The sequence below is a fragment of the Ochlerotatus camptorhynchus genome, unplaced genomic scaffold (assembly GCF_037179485.1).
Source record: "Ochlerotatus camptorhynchus isolate MF236.1 unplaced genomic scaffold, CSIRO-AGI_Acam_v1.1 ptg000063l, whole genome shotgun sequence".
Lineage (NCBI taxonomy): Eukaryota > Metazoa > Arthropoda > Insecta > Diptera > Culicidae > Ochlerotatus > Ochlerotatus camptorhynchus.
Window position 1 is genome coordinate 2,673,038 of NW_027040553.1, and position 15,969 is coordinate 2,689,006.

The 15,969-nt window shown below is 44.2% G+C and overlaps 1 protein-coding gene across 1 annotated transcript in view; it reads left to right on the top strand.

The window, feature by feature from the left end:
• The window catches only part of LOC135696934 (uncharacterized), a 318,502-nt gene that overhangs the window by 251,689 nt on the left and 50,844 nt on the right, over positions 1 to 15,969 (top strand). The window lies entirely within an intron of this gene.

Here is a 15,969-nt window from a genome sequence, read left to right on the forward strand (position 1 = left end):
ATCATTAGGTGTTTTTGTAAATAACCGCAGAGTTCTGGGATCAGTTCATTAAACTGACCACTTTTACGGATGTTCCGGATCTTCCAGAAGACCACCTCCGGTATTCCAGGGTCCATAGACCGACCACATAATTGAACTCGATCTGATAACTTATCAACAAGTGTTTTCGAAAATAACCGCAGAGTTCAAGAACCAGTTCTGTGAACTGATCACTTTTACGGATGACCCGAGTCTTTTGGAGGACCACTTCGGATACCCCAGGGTCCATAGACCGATCACACCATTGAATTCGATCGTATAACTGTAGTGCTCATTATCTGTCGATACCAAAGAGAGACGTTAATTTTAACGTGGTTATATGAATGGGAAACCGAAGGATTGTTTAACTTCGATTGTGTAGGTACCTTTCCGGGGAAGTTCAACGTTTAGGAAGTGTTCCGGATCAGCGGCTGAGGTGGTTGCCGGAGCAAATGATTTTCACCAAAATTTATGTTTGTTAGCTGAATCTCGGTGGTGGTGCCCATCATGGCAAACAAAAATTAAGTGTGGAGGTTGTTGGATGGGAGCGGCATAGCGCCAGAGTTAAGCTACAGCTGCTGATGATCTGCCAACCAGATTGAAACGATTGGAGTCTATCGGCCGAAGAATAAGATAGTAGTCATAGACTAGAGACAGAGGAAAGCTGAAATCAGAAACAGGAACCAGCTAGCTGGCCCCAAGTGCCGTCTATCGGATGACAAGGATGAACGAGAATGTGAAGGCGTATCCGGATTGCCTTTTCCTGGTACAGTTCCAGAAGAGAACGGTGACACTCAACGTGTTGAAAGCCATGCGCTCCATCAATTCCATCATCGTCCGCTCGGAGCCATACCGTGGCGGCCATCGCAATGTGACTCAGTGCCAACGGTGTCTGAACTTTGGACACGGCACAGAACTTTGGACAGGGCAATTGCAGTGCCCTAAACGCGAGGATTTCAAGCGCATCCGAAAACAGGCATCTACCAACAATCAACCTGGACGAAGGAAGGATAAGGCCCCAGCTTTCAGGGCGGAGGACTTTCCGCCTCTTCGTGGACAAGCGAATTCACAGGAGTGATCCACTCCCCCTCAAGAAACGTCTCTATCTTCTGCTGGACAAAGCTCCAGTAGAATTTTCTCTCGCTGCGACTCTTATTAACTTATTAAGAGAAGAGGTCCTCGCGAACTATGGCCAGCAGCCCAACAAATGCCGACAGGAGATCCGGACGGCGAAGCAAAATTGCTGGTCGGACTTTCTGGAGAGTATCAACGCCGAACAATCGTCAGCGGAGCTATGGAGTCGCATTTAACGCCCTTAGCGACAAGCGGCGATCATGTCCGCTCCAGATTCGAACAGACACCGTCACCATCACTGATCCAACCATCGTAGCAGACGAACTGGGCAAATACTTTGACAAGCTATCCGGCATCTCGGAGTTCAGCGAAAGCTTCCGACAGCGAGTCGGACCCTCTCTGTCCTCTGTGTCTGCCTTCGGAATTCCTCCAGACAACGACGACCTACCAATCAACAGCCCGCTCTCCTGGGAAGAACTCGTGGTCGCTCTCAGTCGGAGCAACGGGAACTCGGCCGGACCGGACGAAATCGGCTACCAGCTGCTAAAGCACCTTCCACCCAAAGACAAAACGAAACTTCTCGACCTTTACAACCAACTCTGGACCGCTGAAAAATACCCGGAAAAATGGAGAGAAAGCCTGCTGCATGGCCAAAGTCCTGGAACGGATGGTCAACAGGAGGCTGAAGCAATATCTTGAGGCCAAGGGGCTGCTTGACCATCGGCAGCACGCCTTCAGGTAAGGGTATGGCACCTCCACCTACTTCGCCACTCTTGGGGAGGCCCTGAAGGAGGCATAGGACCAAGGTCATCACGCGGAGATCGTCTCGCTGGACATCTCCAAAGCGTTCAACCGAACATGGACACCAGCTGTATTGAAGAAGCTTGCTGATTGGGGCCTGAAAGGACACATCCTTCACTTCGTCCGGAACATTCGGGGTTCGGTCGGAAACGTGCAATCCGGAAGTTTCGGTGAGGAAACCGGAGTGCCACAGGGCTCTGTGATCGTGGTCACATTTTTCCTGGTGGCCATGAATGGGGTCTTTGACCAACTACCCAAGAACGTTTACATCTTCGTCTATTCGGATGACGTCCTCATTGTAACGGTGGGTCCCACCCTGCAGAGGACGAAACTGAGAGCGCACTCGGTGGTCAGATGGGCTGACTCTGTTGGTTTCCAGCTTTCCGCCGACAAGAGCGTGCGCTGCCATATATGTACCACCAGGCATCGCAACAACGGACCGCCCATCATGATTAAACAACAAGCAATACCGACCAAAAACACCGTGAGGGTCTTGGGAGTGCTCCTCGATTGGAATTTATCCTTTGAGCCACACTTCCAACAAGTAAACTGTCGCAATCGGTCCAACCTGATTAAGACCATCTCCCACCCCCACCGATCCAACAATCGCGAAATCCGCTTCCACGTAGCTCGAGCCATCATCGACAGTCGTCTACTGTACGGTGTAGAGATTACATGCCTTGCCGCCGAGAAAGCCGTCCAGATTTTGGAACCGGTGTACAACGGCTACGTTCGAACAGTCTCCGGTCTCCTGCCCTCTACCCCGGCCGACGCTGCATGCGTTGAAGCCGGTATCCAATCGGTAACCAAAGCCGCTACCTTTCTCGCTAAAACGTCGTAAAACAACAGGATCGTTCTCCTCGACGAGGCGAACCGACTCCTCCGCACGGCCACCGACGTAGATCTCCCTCCAGTAGCCAGGGTCCACAGGCACGGACACAAACGTTGGCAATCGCACAAGAACAAATTTGACAGCCGAATCAAGGACCGCTTCAGGGCAGGAGACAACTCGCTGGCTTTACGCCGGACAGTTGTCGAATCTTGTTAGAGATGAACTAGCCTAAGGCTAAAAATCTCTTAAATAAAGAAAAAAAAAAAAAAAAAAAAGTTGTCGAATCTCTCGGGGCGCACTACCAAGGTTATGAAGTTAGGTACACCGACGGCTCTCTCTCCAGGAGCGGAGTGGGAATGGGGGTCTCCGGAGATGGTCTGCTTGTTAGCAGATCGCTTCCGACCCAATGCTCGGTGTTCTCAGCTGAGGCAGTGGCCATTCTACACGCGGTTAAGTTACCGGCCAACCGGCCGATATTAGTCTCAACTGACTCACAACAGAAACACCGAAGCATCCGTGGATCCAAGGGACGGTAAAGCATGCGCCGCCCAACACTGTATTCATGTGGGTACCCGGTCACTGCGGGATCCAAGGGAACGTAACGGCCGACCACCTCGCCGGCTCAGGCACACTGAACCCAGGTCCACCGACAATGTACCGCTCCAAGATGTCAAAACGTGGATCAAGCGGACGGTTCGAAGAGCCTGGGACACCGAGTGGAGGAACAACAGGACACACCATCTTCGGAAGATCAAGGCGACCACCGGAACCTGAAGGGATCGACTAAACCTAAGAGAACAACGAGTGGTGTCAAGGCTACGCACCAGGCACAGCAGAGTCTCCCACAATTTCGGAGGAACACCGTTCCGGAGGACCTGCGAAACCTGCGGAGTGCCTTCGGCTTGGAGTCAATCAGCATTTGGAACCTGTTGGGCTACGAGTTCCCGGCAGCAGCCGCCCTCATCACCTTCCTAAAGAAGGCGAACCTTTACAGCAATATCTGAGTGTTCCTTGTTTGTATTTCAAGTTTGTTGGCCCTTTTGGCAGTTTTCTACACCTTTTAATTCTAGCAAGATAAATGTACCACAGCCAAGATTGCGAATCTCCTTCTGACAACCCAATTTTTTTTTGACGTAGGACTACGTCTGTGATTTCTATACACTTTGGAAAACTGAAAATGGAACATGTAACAAAATTATGAAAGATTTTGAACGTTAATAACTTAGCTGCCATTGGACCAATTTCAAAAATTTTATCACCATTCGATCAGAAATATTTCTACGCATCTGTTACATTTTAGACTTTATCATCTTCTAAAATGTCACTAGTGAAAATTGCACGAATGTGCAACTATTGCTATGATCAGTGATGGAAAAAATCAAGAAAATCCAAAATCAGGAACGGTCGAAAATCACTGCTGATCTTGAGATCAGCAAAATCACAAACAGAAAATCAAGGCGGATTTTATTTTAACTGATCTTGAGAGTAGCAAAATCACACAGCAGAAAATCAAGGCTGATTTTAACCTTAGCTGATTTTGCGGTCACAGAAACCAAACGGAAAATCAATAGATTGGAATAACAGTCAAAGTAAAAATCCGGCATCCACCGCCATTTTGGAATTCAAGATGGCGAACCAAAATCTAGTATGGCCGCCCCGGACAGGGAATATTCATCTAAACCCATTCAATATGGGTATCTACGGAATGGGCTCGATGAGGGGAAGCGAAAAATTGACATCAGCCGCCATTTTGGAATCCAATATGGCGGCCCTCGGACTAGGAATATGCATTTAACCCATGCAATATGAGTATCTGCGAAAAGGGCTCGATGAGTGGAAGTGGAAAATCGACATCCGCTGCCATTTTGGCGGCTCCCGGACAGGGAATATGCATCTGAATCCATGCAATATGAGTATCTGCGAAAAGGGCTCGATGAGTGGAAGTGGAAAATTGACATCCGCCGCCATTTTGGAATCCAAGATGGCGGACCAAAATCCAATATGGCGGCCTCTGGACAAGCATGGGAAAATTCATTCGCTCGCGCGAGTGCCACAGAATCAAAATAGCCATCCTCACCTACAACCCGATTGCCGAACGAGTGTAAATTTTTCCAACCAAGTGACTCTGCAGGTCGACTCAGAACTGACAGCAGTAGAAGGAAAGAAGGATAAGCTGAAAGACAGCCGAAATTTTTTCTCTACCGAGGGAGAACCAGATTGAATGCTTAAGATCCGAATGCTAACGATTTAAATAGCCGAGTCAGATAGTTTTTGGCTCACTGATTTCAATCAGTTGAATTGGCCACAGCAGTTTTACGGTATTTGCTTGACGCTTATGTTTATGTGTCACAGTATAACCATCTTTTCCATATTAACAGCAATTTAAATGTGTCAATATATGTTTAAAGCTAAAAAATAAAAAGCGATTCTTTCTGGAAAATTCTCATTCAGCTCACTCAGCAGAATGCAATCGTAAAAGGTTCAGCATAGAAAAAATAATAAGAGAGGAATGATCCACACTACTACACTCATAATCATTCATGTTACGCTCAGCTGTCTGTTTTGCTCAATTCTGCGTTCATCGAAGGAAATAGAAGCAATGCAAATACGAACGAAATCAGTGCGGCTCGCACAAGCTGCTGTTCGTTTCTGATGTTGTATGCGTGTGAGTGAGTAGTAAATGCAAAATGAATCGATTTTTCCCATGCTTGCCTCTGGATAGGGAATATGCATCTAAACCCATGCAATATGGGTATCTACGGAATGGGCTCGATGAGTGGAAGTGGAAAATTGACATGTCCGGGGCCGCCATATTGGATTTTGGTCTGCCATCTTGGATTTCAAAATGGCAGCGGATGTCAATTTTTCACTTCCCATCATCGAGTCCATTCCGCAGATACCCATATTGCATAGGTTTAGAAGAATATTCCCTGTCTGGGGGCCGCCATACTGCATTTGGATCCGCAATCTTGAATTCCAAAATGGCAATGGATGTCGATTTTCTACTTCCACTTATCGAGCCCTTCTCGCAGATACTCATATTGTATGGATTTAGATGCATATTCCCTGTCCGGGGGCCACCATATTGGATTTTGGTCCACCATCTTGAATTCCAAAATGGCGGCGGATGTCAATTTTCCACTTCCACTTAGCGAGCCCATTCCGTAGATACGCATATTGCATAGGTTTAGAAGAATATTCCCTGTCCGGAGGCCGCCATATTGAATTTTGGTCCACCATCTTGAATTCCAAAATGGCAGCGGATGTCGATTTTCCACTTCCACTCATCGAGCCCTTTTCACAGATACCCATATTGCATGGATTTAAATGCATATTCCCTATCCAGAGGCCACCATATTGCATTTTGGTCCACCATCTTGAATTCCAAAATGGCGGCGGATGTCAATTTTTCACTTCCCATCATCGAGCCCACTCCGCAGATACCCATATTGCATGGGTTTAGATGCATATTCCTTGTCCAGGGCCGCCATATTCGATTTTGGTCAGCCATCTTAGATTTCAAAATGGCGGCGTATCTCAATTTTTCACTTCATCTCATCGATCCCATTCCGGAGATATCCATATTGCATGGGTTTAGATGAATATTCCCTGTCTGGGGCCGCCATATTGGATTTTGGTCTGCCATCTTGGATTTCAAAATGGCAGCGGATGTCAATTTTTCACTTCCCATCATCGAGCCCATTCCGCAGATACCCATATTGCATGGGTTTAGATGTATATTCCTTGTCCAGGGCCGCCATATTGGATTTTGGTTAGGCATCTTGAATTCCAAAATGGCGGCGGATGCCAATTTTGCACTTCCTTTCATCAAGCCCATTCCGTAGATACCCATATTGCATGGGTTTAGGTGCATATTCCCTGTCCAGGGGCCGCCATATTGGATTTTGGTAAGCCATCTAGGGTTGAAATCCACCATTTTAATTTCATCCGGAATGTTGACTTGAATTTCGGAATTGCCCAAACTCTAGAATATCACATATCTTCTAATTCTATGATTTTTGATGATTTTGATCTTGGTTGATATTGATGCTGGTTGATTTTGAGAATCGAAAATCACGGCTGATATTGGTCGAAAATCACGTGTGATTTTTGTGGTGATGATAGCTTGTGATATTGGTGCGTGATATAGGTGATCTTGATCTTGAAAGATTGCTGATTTTGATTTTCTGATCTTGATTTTAGCCAATACTGGCTATGATAATTAAAATTATCACCGATTGTCTGTGAAAAGCGATTTCCCTAGCACAGATTTCAAAGTTAAATTCCATCCGGTCTCACCAAACGGTGTTTATTCAATCACCCCGTGCTGAGTGATGGCGTTCTCCAGTACACTACGAAAGGCTGCCTGCAAGCAGCGAGCTGCAGCCAACATGAGCATCCATAGAAGGAGGGAGAAGCCGTACCGCTATTGATCGGAATCAGTAGCTCTTGCGTCATACTAAAGAGTATAAACAGAGAGAACCCCGCTCAAATTTTTATTCCGACACAAAACACAAGCTCCTGCTGCAGTTAACAAATAAAATTTATTATACAAGACCACGTAGTCCTACATCACCATTGCGTACAACCAACAATCAATACGAAACTAACGATTTTAAATTGGCTAACTACTTGACTAGCCTATTGGTCCCAAGCAAACGATTAACGTACCCCATTCTAGTCGAAATTCTAGTACTACGCAATGTTTGTTTTGATTCGCTATGAAAGTTTGACAGATAAAATGAGGGGTTAGTGGATTTTCCTATGTTTCGAGGGGTGAATCGATTAGCTTGGGACCGAAGAGAGTACTAGAGCTGAGCCAAAAAGTTGAGCACGTTTCTTCGGGATCTTCTAGTCTTAGAGTTACCTCTATGGTACAACCATAGAGGTAACTCTAAGACCACTGGGTCCCGAAGAAAATCATTATTATTTTTGGCTCACTCAGTACCAGAACAACGGTCCCAAGCAGTCCCAAGCTATTTCACTCACCCCTGCATGTTCTGCATGAATCTATACACCCCTGATGTTATCTGTCAAACTTTCATAGCGAATCAAAACAAACATAGTGTAGTAATAGAATTTCAACTAGAATAGGGTACGTTAATCGTTTGCTTGGGACCAATAGGCTACTAAAGTGGTGAGCCAATTTAAAATCGTTAGTTTCGTATTGATTGTTGGTACAACCCCATAGGGCTGTCCCTTGTAGCTTTTTCTCTCTTTTTTTTACTATCTTAAGAGATGAACTAGCCATATGGCTAAAAATCTCTATAATAAAGACACAAAAGCTCTTATTAACACCTACTCTGGTAGAATGGATTACTCTCGTCCCCTAAATAATACAACAATTCCACAAATGGTTTGGATGATACCCCGATCACGTTGTTAAGCAAAATAATCATAACAATGTTATAGTATTGCAAAATTGTCTCTATAGACTCTGCTGTTTGTGAATTGCACAAGTATCAGTGCAAAACTTTGGGTAAATTGACTTCTCGACGCAAGATCACACTAATACAACCTAGCTAGCGTAACCGTGTAAAATCGATTTGTTTATTATTTCCAACCACGAAATCAGATGTCAAAGTGTTCGACTTGATAGCGTTTTTTTTTTTAAATTTCAACCAGTAAAATGCATGTATGTATTAGTGAAACTTCTCACTAATACTAACGGTGGTAGTGAACTCTATTCAAAGGTTTTCTTGCACTAAAACTTATAATTTACCCCAAGTTCTGCACCTAATACTTGTGTATTTCACAAACGTCAGAGAAGTCTATTTTCCGCAACGCAGCGCGATATGTATACCAAGCTTTCGAAGCGGAAAAGGAGGACCTGTAAAATTAGCTCCAGAGAAATTTGGCTACACTCGAGTTGTTCGCAGATGATAGGCGTTGCAGTCCTGTGAAATTCATCAATAGACCAAACCATATTCTTAACAAACAAAAAATGTCGATTGCTGCATCGATTAACTTCCCACACAATTCTCATCAGACAAACCACTTGACTAGTGAAATGAAACGCCAGAATATCAAACTCAGTCACGTCTGGTGCGGTGCCCACGCATCCTGTCAACGGCACAAACCGCCAAGGAATCAATCCCTTGACCACTATCAATTTCTTCCGTTTCATTCGTCTTTTCACGTCTGGCAGTGAAGTGATTCCAATTCCGGAACTCCGTGTGCTCTTTATACAGAGATGTGTCCGTCGTACGAATGTGGATCCGATGAATGGGGCTCGCTTCAAACGGGATGTCCTTGTACGACGATGACGCCCAGCACGGTCTCCATTCACAATCCCACACAAGACGATTACATTACACTCCCGGTCTTCTCCTTCGTCGTCGTCCTCCTCCTCCTCCTCCTCATCCTCCTAGCAAGCCGTCATCACTTTCACGCCACTTTGTTGCGCCCGCTTCCTCGTCCAGCACAGTGCCTTTGATTGAATCCTTTATGGTTGGTTAGTTGCTTGGTCTGGCACTTTATTACTTGATTAGAGGCACCATTTTTCTCCTTCCCATGCTGGTCTGTACGTCGTCAGCGCCTTTTGTGCATATCACGTACGTTGCGGACTCTCTCTCTCTCTCTCTCCCTTTTACTCATGTGCCATCGCTCCATTACGGCATTCAGCCTTCGTTTCAACCCACCCATCCCACTCCCGCCCCGTCCCGACCCGACAAAGTGCGAGGCCATATTGTACTGATTGACGACTACACTTCCTAGGATCCTGCTCCTGTTGGCCGCCGCCATTCACGAACTGCTCTGTTTTTGTGCTCGTGTTGATGTGTTCTGCCCGGTTCGTAGGAATTCATATTTTCCCGTTGATTGATTTGGTATGTCGTCGTTTTTCCGGAGGCCGGCATGGCGGCAGCTGTCCTGAATAGGGCGCACAATTCGATCAATTTGGGATGCGATAGGAAGAAATTTCGATCATCAGTGCCATTTAATTGTTGGCAGCTAGTTTCCGTGGTGATCGTACCAGTGCAAAAAGATAGCCATTCATTGCATTAGAAACTGATGTCAGTTTTAATGAGCCCAAAATGCGCTAGGTATAGCTAGCTGGTGAAAAGCGGATTCAACCGGAGCGCAAAATATGACTACCCTGACCTGAATAACGGGATGGCAGTCGGGGAAAAACAATTTAAATTTTCGAGAGCAGGGAGGCGGGTGCCCCAATTTACCATTAATTAAGATTAGTCGCGTCACTTTTCCGGCGTTTTTTTCCCTCCCTCCCGAGCCAGGCACGGTGGGAGGCTTTTGAGTGCTTTATGCCTTTTCTCCTCGCGAAGTGCTTAGACGAAAGCGTCGAAATTGCCTTTTTTTTCTCGTTTCGGAAGGGTGGGTTAATAAAGTTGACCTGTGAGTGTGCTCGTGTGAATGTGTGTGTGTGTGTGTGTCGCTGTTGTTGGTTACCGTGGTGGGAGGAAGGTAATTATGCTAATTTTATTGGAAGCACTAATCGGATTAGCGAGAGCGCAAATGAGTCGTGGTGCTCTCGTGGTTGTGAGATGGCGGTGTTTGCCGGCGACTCTTGCCGATGTCATTTTAGGGATATTAAACAAGGGGATGGTATTTAACCTTTGGGCCCACAGTTGAAGGTTTTCTGATAAGAATGATGACCAAAGTTCGTTAATTGAGGTGGGAATGATTCAATTAAATTTTACGGCGAACTCTCGAAATTTCATTGATGTTTTGTAAAATTTGTCTATTAATTCAACGAAAGTAATTATAAAAACACAAATCTAATTCAAGAGTGAATTTTAAAACTGCCGTATCTGCTTTAGTACACAAAGATTCAAACGTCAATTTGTCGAAACTATAGACTTCACGACGCAAGATCTCACTAATACAACCTATCTAGTGTAGCCTAAAGCCCTACAGTAAAAGTATGGACGTCTGTCAAAAGTTGTTCCAATCGAACCGTCAAAATGCACCGCTTTGCTCGATTGGAACAGCTTTTTTGACGTAGGACTACGTCTTTGATTTCTATATGGGGGTACACTTTGTGAAAACCGAAAATGGAACATGTAACAAATTAAGAAAGATTTTGAACGTTAATAACTCAGCTGCCTCTGGTCCAACTTCAATAATTTTATCACCAATAGATCAGAAATATGGCTACGCATCGATAACAATGCTTCCGAATGTTGATTTTCAACAAGAAACTATTGAAAAACTGGTAAATGTCCAGCATTGTCCAAAAGCGTCGAATTAACTAACAAATCCACCAATTACCTACATGCATATGTTGCTTCCCCAGCACAGTCGTCAGAGAGTAGTAAGTAGACGAAACAAGTCGGAGTGGCATTCGCCTCCGATCTTTGGGCACGTACGAATAGGGAGGATGGAATTGCGTAATATTTTGCGCACTCACCGCCATATTCAGAACCAAACGCAAATTCTTCAAGATAACCGCCATCGGTCGTCTGGCTCGCCGTGGTGGTGTCTGACGTATCTCCGGTCTGATTTACGAGGTGTGCTGAAGGTGTTCCTGAAAAATGAGTTCCGTGATGCTGTCACCTACACTAAACACGCCAAGCGTAAGCGGCCATGGATATCATCTACGTTATGAAGTGACAGAGACGCTATTTGGTTTCGGAGTTACAGAGACGCTATTTGGTTTCGGAGGTTAAATCATCACCAACTTTGGCTCTTGTCAGGGCCACCAAGCTTATTACAGTAAAGAGTAGGAATAGAATTCATCTGCCTGTTTGTCCATATTCAGAACCAACGACCACACAAAATGCTCATGTAATCAAACTGGAGGCAGGGGTACAAAATTTGTTGATCAACCTTGATCAACTTTGAATCGCCACGGCCGGATATTTTAGATGGAAGACGCAACAATCTAGCATCTAATTCGACGAAGACGGCAGGAAACATTTGTGAAGCCGAGTTATTTACGAAAGAGAGTGTCGATGAATAGAATCGATCAATGTAGATAGGACCTATTAAAAAATTGACGCAAGATTTGTTTTCCGTACTGAGCTCCAATGCTACCGACGCCAGGGAGGCAGATCCCACACCTGGACCCTACCAATCGACCCATAAACTCAACCGGGGACCAACGGCTTTACTTCCCGAAGGATGGCGTGATCAGAGATGTTATGCCTTAGAACATGCCGGTGGCGCCGACTGAGATTGGACCAAGGCCTGCAGGGGTGAGAGGTAATCACGCTAACCACCGGCGCCGATATCTTTCAAGGTGATATCACGGCGAATGAGAACGACCCAAATGTGAGTTTAGTTATCTCAGAAATAAGAAATAAAGTGCAGGAACTCAGCGATGAGTAAATTTGCCTCATGTTTTCCCAGGTTTTTCCAGTTTTTTCCAGGGAAAATTTCCCGAATTTGAGACAAGTGAATATTGGATCCACTCAGTCTATTGGTACTACTCCGAGACTGAATAAAATTTTCGTCAATTTCCTCATTTTCTGGCAGATTTTTTAGGTTTTCCACAGGAAACCATGAAACAAATTTACTCATCGCTGAGTTCCTGCACTTTTGGCGATTATGAGTGAACTAAACTTAAATTTTGGTCATTCTCTTTCGCCGTGTACGCAAAAAGAAAAGAGCCAGTGTCGCTCCTTGATAGCAAACTACTCATAATGGGAGGAGTCTTTGTAGCTTTTATACCACTTGGTTGCACATCATTCTGCTTTAACCTGAAAGAGCGCTGCTGTGCTTTTCATGGCCATCAAGCTCACATCAGTAAAGAGTTGGAATAGAATTTATCTGTGCTTGTTTGTCCATATTCAGAACCACCCCCAACGACCACAAAAAATGCTCTGAGTTGTAATCCTGTAACCAAACTTAGAAGCAGGGGTGCAAGTGATTTTGATTGATTCTCTTAATCAACTTTCTCTTTGAAAAAGAATACTACAAGTTGGTACGCCTACAATTCATAAACGGAAAGAGTTGAGATAATAGATAATTAATCAATTAAAAGAACTAAATGCTCTTCACATTTATTCGGTCCACTAGCGGTCCTACGTCAAGCTTTCGTTCGTGCCCCTAGGCACAGACCCTTCTACTTTTTCAGTTTTGTGGTGACAGTCGACCATACTTTTACTGTAGGGCTTTAGTGTAGCCGTGTTTTTTTTTTTTTTCCTTTGATTTGTTTTCCGTCGATCTTGTTTTCCGTGCTGAGCACCAATGCTACCGACGCCAGAGAGGCAGCTCCCACACCTGGACCCTACCTATCGACCCATCAACTCATGAACCGGGGACCAACGGCTTTACTTCCCTTCCGAAGGAAGGCGTGATCAGAGATGTTATGCCTCAGAACATCCCGGCGGCGCCGACTGGGATTGAACCCAGGCCTGCTGGGGTGAGAGGTAATCACGCTTACCACTACACCACCGGCGCCGCTTAGTGTAGCCGTGTAAAATCGATTTGTTTATTATTTTCAACCACAAAATCAGCTGTTAAAGTGTTCGACTTGACAGCGGTTTGTTTTTTATTTTCAACCAGTAAAATGCATGGTTAGTGAAACTGCTCACTAATACTAACGGTGGTAGAGAACTCTATTAGCTAGCCCACCTAAACTAACACCACAGACGAAAAGACATAACACATTGAATATGTTTTACTGTAAAACACAGCGAATCCGAACACATAAAGCAACTAACGATCTAAGAGGATGAGGAGACAATAGGGGGGACTTTTATGAACCAATTTTCTGTCAAACACAAACCAGCGCCTGATTAGCCGGGCGAACGTATGGAAACACGAGAATTTTTACAACAATGAATCTATTTTCTTGTATTTTGGCAGTCGACTGCGTCGCCCATAATGAAATAGTTTTTGCACGGTCGTTACCGCGAGAGAAGTACACATCACAGACAAAAAGAAGCCAGTTGTCTCCTCTTCCTCATAGCCAACGATAAAGACGACGCGCTTGCTGCGACTACCATGACAAACTCTCTCTGCATTGCTTGCTTACTTTGTTGCAATATACTGTACATGGTTGGGGACATAGCTTGATCAGAATCACAAGGGACAGCCCTATGGGCTTGTACGCAATAGTGACGCAGGACTACGTGGTCTAATATAATAAATCTTATTTGTTAACTGAAGCAGAAGCTTGTGTTTTGCGTAGGAATAGGAATTTGAGCGGGGTTCTCTCTGTTTATACCCTTTAGTATGACGCGCTTGACATATATGGCCCACAGCGACTCACGAAGAGCTACTGATTCCGATCAATAGCGGTGCGGCTTCTTCCTCCTTCTATGGATGCTCATGTGGGCTGCAACTCGCTGCTTGCAGACAGCCTTTCGTTGTGTGCTGAAGAACACCACCAACCGGTGGAAACTAACGATTTTAAATTGGCTCACTACTTGACTAGCCTATTGGTCCCAAGCAAATCGATTTACGTATCCCATTCTAGTCGAAATTCTAGTACTACACTATGTTTGTTTTGATTCGCTATGAAAGTTTGACAGATAAAATGAGGGGTTAGTGGATTTTCCTATGTTTCAAGGGGTGCATCGATTAGCTTGGGACCGAAGAGCGTACCAGAGCTGAGCCAAAAAGTTGAGCTCGTTTTTTCGGGACCTACTAGTCTTAGAGTTCCCTCTATGACACCACCACTTACCGCGGGGTGATTGAATAAACACCGTTTGGTGAAACCGGATGGAATTGAACTTTGAAATCTGTGTTAGGGAAATCGTTTTTCGCAGGCAATCGGAGATAATTTTAAATATCATAGCAACAGCTGCACATATTGCAATTTTCAATAGTGACATTTTGAAAAATGATAAATTCTTAAATTTACAGATGCGTAGAAATATTTCTAATCGATTGGTGATAAAATTATTGAAATTTTTTCAGGGGCAGCTGAGCTTAACGTTCAAAATCTTTCATAATTTCGTTACATGTTCCATTTTCGGTTTTTACAGAGTGTACCCTGTATATAAATTATAGACGTAGTCCTACGTCAAAAAAAAAATAGTGGGGTTGTGTACAAGACACGACCGCTTGGTTGACGTAGGCTACGTTGAGCTGTTTAGTGAACTTCTCGAGCATTTTTGTTGACATTGATGTATTGATATTTATTTGATTTACAGTAGAAGTAACCTATTATTTCGGTCCTATGTTCATATTTAAAATTTCTTACTATCCAGCATTTTACGAGCGCTCATGGCCGCCATAATCTGGTTGAGTTTCTGGTAGGGAACATATGATTTGAAGTTTGGCTTGTAACGTTCGACCTGTAAACGGTCAAATTAGATCGTTTATACGTCAATCGACATAACCCAAACATCAAATGAAATGTTCCCTACCGGAAACTCAGCCGGATTGTGGCGGCCATCAGTGCTCGTAAAATGCTCGATAGTTTATGGTATCCGCTTATTTTTTCCTTGCAGGGTGCCCATTAAAATAAAATTTTGCATTTCCCGGTGTTTACGATTATTTAAAAGAAACCCAACCCAAACATCACCCCTGCCTTAAACAAAAAAAGGGGTTCACAAATAACCGTTTATAGATAATCATATTGTTTCCGAAGAACTGCTCTACAATACGTCTACTTTGTCGAAGCAAATAATAGGAGATGAGATTTGCTTTAACATGTTGATGATGTAGATCTTGGAATTATGAATTCGTATAAAATCAAACAGTCTCCTGCGAAAAATAAGCCTTAATGTTATTTTGGTAATGCCTGAACAAGCATATATCGATACAAGGGACCTGACCAGGATAAACGCAATATTAAAAGCTTTGCAAATCTTCCTGGAGTTTAGATCTTGAAGTTCAAACAACATTTTGTGGGATACAAAGATGTGTTACCAAAACATTTATCATTCATTGATCGAAATCTTGTTCGATTTCCACCTATTAGGTCATCTTTTTTGTCAATGTGTTGATTGTGCCGGTCATAGAGCAAGCTGTGATTGTTTATAATATAAATTTTTTGGTTTGAAATCGCAAGGATAAATCGAATTGAGGATGACGCGGGAAGTGGCGGGTGTGCGAAATTTTGGTTTTTTTTTGTGTTGATAGGATAGTAAAAGTCCTGTGTTTTAGGGTTTTATAATGCCCTCAAAGGCAGACCAGAAACCTAGCCTTTCGTGAAGCGAAAGCAACGGTCTATCAGCGATCGGAAAGATTTGAAAACGGCGGGGAACATTGTTAGAGGCCGACTATAGAAAATGATGAATAGACTTTTGTGAGTTGCAGCATTATTTGAATTAAAGATACTAGTGGGGTCTGATTAACTGCCTCTTTCTCCTACTCTAGAACCTACATTT